Source organism: Pituophis catenifer, unplaced genomic scaffold (assembly GCF_029215685.1).
Source record: "Pituophis catenifer annectens isolate HBS135680 unplaced genomic scaffold, rPitCat1.0.hap2 SCAF_3, whole genome shotgun sequence".
Lineage (NCBI taxonomy): Eukaryota > Metazoa > Chordata > Lepidosauria > Squamata > Colubridae > Pituophis > Pituophis catenifer.
Window position 1 is genome coordinate 30,147,470 of NW_027256883.1, and position 3,545 is coordinate 30,151,014.

A 3,545-nucleotide genomic window follows, 5' to 3' on the forward strand; every position below is an offset into this window, starting at 1 on the left:
GAGTCCTCCTCTCATTTCCACTCCAACTAGTAATATATTGTATCTTAAAAAACAAAAAAACCCACAAAATTAACTGTGCATTATAAGAGAGTAGGCTTTATTTCTTTTATACTTTGTAAATTTAAAATCGCATATAGATAATTAGCCAGCTTATGTGGCAAATTCTTTTCAGCTTGTTTCTACTATGTTCGTAATGTACAGCTTTTGTAACTAAAGAGGATGTCTTATATTACCCCGGGCCAGTCTGTCAATGCATTTACCAATAAACATGGCTTTGTTTCTGTGAGACATGGGAAAAGGTTTTAAGAGCACAGCTGAGATTGGCATCGGCTAGGACTCCATTAAGCAAATAGATTTTCGACAATGTCAGAAAGAAACACACATTCAAAATCAGTTTAGGATGAGGGTGGACTTCTTTTTATTTTTTCCTTCCTTTTCTTCTAAAGGAATGTAGGACCTGGATAAGAGGGAGGCTGTTGGGATCCACCAGAATCGTTTGGTGGCTTCATCTTCTAGAAAGTGATGGTCAGCCTTTTTGTCAAGTGTACTATAAGTCAATCAGTCCAAAAAAACTAGTCACGTCTTTGTAGCACATGGGTATCAAACTGTTGCTGTCACATGACTTTTTTTCCCTTTGCGGAGCTGGGGTGGGCGTGGCCTGTGCATGACACATCTGGACCGCAGGCTGCCAGTTTTGACACCCTTGTTCTAGGAGATATCCTATATCTAAATATACCTGAAACCACTGAGAAATGTTTTAAGAAGTTAATTATTAGCAAACCAGTTTCAGTCGAGAAAGGATTTGGGCATAGACACATCAGCAGTGCATTAGTTTACTACGATCACGTCAATTTCCAATATGTTATAAATGTCTTGCTCTCCAGCTTCCTTAAATTCACTACCAAGGTCAAGAGAGACTCTGGATGTGAAGGTGCTGAACTTCCTGAGTTATTAAGCTTCCTTGTTGCCTGGCAAGAACAACATTGTATTTTTACTGGACAAATGGCATATTTCTAATCAGTTAAAAATCAATACACAAATTTGCCTCATATTTTACTTTCAATCTTTAGCATTTGTAAATGCTGTTTACAATGTCAGAGAATGTCAGTCCATTTTTCTAAAACTATTTCCATATTTTGCATAATATAACTCTTGCAAACTGCTGTTTTTACATCATTCTGTGTAATCTATAATTAAATTTAATATGCTAATATACTAGTACACAATTTGTTTGATATTCTGTTTTATCACAGATAATTAATAAAGGATACACAATCATACGAATCAATTGATAACCCAGCTAATTTTCCAATTTAGCAAATCCTCCAATTTCCACAAGAAACAGTTAATTTATCTCCTAATTTTTATAAACGGTTGAGGCATATTCAGTGCAAATAAAATTGCTTTATCATTCATGTACTGTACCTAACCTAGAAATGATTGAAGGAGCACAGAAAACCATGTGTCTGACTCATACCTACATCACAATTCCATTTAATTATTTTGGGTAGGATTTTGTCATTTAGTTGTAACAATCCAATAAAAGTACACCTGTTTACTGCAAAAGGAAACTATAGAAGCTGACTCTCAATCATATCAATTCAAAAGGCATTATATAAAACATTTAAAATATTGTTTATCAAATCTTCATACATTCATTTATTTTAATTGGTTTTGGGGAACTATTTCATTGGGCTGAAATTTATTCACTGCTTTCAATCAGATCTACATAACTTCCAAACAAATGTGATAATATTCCCAAGTCTGTATTAAATTTAACTTGTGATGTATCTATTTTATTACTGTATGTTTTCTTGATCAATCTATTCCTTTATATTTTCAAAGTTACTTAATATAAGGCTGCAATTTTTCCTACCATATGACTAGAATGTACATTTCACTGATACAAATGGGATCCAACTAGCAAGTGCTTGTATGTTTTTTTAAAATTTGTACTACCATTATGAGTGTTTCTTCATCAGAAAAGTTACTGCATCAAGGTTACTGCTTAATCAGGTCAAAAGGCTCTTGTCTTAATTCTACTTCAGGTATTAACCATTTAAACAATGGTAACTTGTATGGGCTGTTGCATGTCAAAGGATTTGCATACTATTTCAGTAGTAGGCAGCTTCATATGGTTATGGGACTGTTTAATTATTAACATTTAGGAATACTGTGAAGAGATAAAGTTACAGTGAAATCATTTAGCTAACTGGGAATTATATCATAACATCAGTAAGTCACTTGATATATAATTATGGCTTTTGAAAAAGCTCGTCTTACAGGATATTCCTTTTATTTACCATGGTAGGTATTTATTCATACAGGATCAATACTCCTATTGATCAAAATATCAATCTTGAGTGACTCAAATATTACTCAAGATGAACCTATAATTAAGCATCTAAATATACATGCCCTAATTTTTGTTAATACTGTGTGGCTACAAAGCCCATGGCATTTAATAAGAGCAGCTGCTGTGAATCTTCAGAAATTAGGCCAATGAATATTAATTACCAATTCATATTAGTATATTTTATTATAAATTAAAGCACAAGGGTGCATGCTATATTTTGCTGGATGTTCCCTCCCAACTCTTTACATGAAAGAAAAAATATCTTTATTCTATGAATGTGATTACTTCAAAGGAGTTGAAAATGTAAAGGTAACAGGGTAACATTGTATACCCTGAGATTTGGTATCATCTCTCTAATCTTTTTCAACTGCACTGCTTTTCTTGGGTGTCAAATAACTTTCATAAATTCTTTCATATTCATAAAAGAAAATAAATTATGTACTCAAGAATGATCCCAGCACCATTAGTTCCTTTATGTCAACGTCATCCAAGGAAAACACCAGCGGTGGGTTCCTTCTGGTTACGCCCGGTTACACCGAGCCGGTAGCGGTGATGATATAATGTCACCAAACTGATTCTGCCCCCCGCCCCCCCCGCGTTATTCTTACCTTTTATTTGGCCCCACCCCCAATCTATTGCTGCCTCCTGAGTCCCAGCTGATGGGCTATGAGGAAAAACTGTTTAAACTCTTGCCGTGGGGCTTCAAAGGGCCGCCCTACAGCTGATCAGTGGTAAAAGGCAGTTTGGTGGTAGACCGGTGCCTCCAAAAACAAATGAGTAGACCAGTGCCTGCAAAACTAAATGGGTAGGCCAGTGCCTGCAAAAATAAATGGGTAGACCAGTGCCTGCAAAAATAAATGGTTAGACCAGTGCCTGCAAAAATACATGAGTAGACCAGTGCCTGCAAAAATAATTGGGTAAGCTCTGCAAGCAGTTAAAAGCCTGGTAGACCAGTACCTCTGCTAAATCCTAAAGAATTCTTATATGACCATCAAGCCACGCCCACAAAATAAGCCATGCCCACAGAACGGGTAGTAAAAAATTTTAGAACCCAACCCTGGAAAACACTACAGCTTAGTGATAGAAATCATTTTCAGGCAAATTTTCAAGATCTGTATGAGATCTTAGCAGATGGGGCTGAGAAAGATTCCTGACTGAAACCTGGAGACCTTTTTAGAATAAAGAGGAT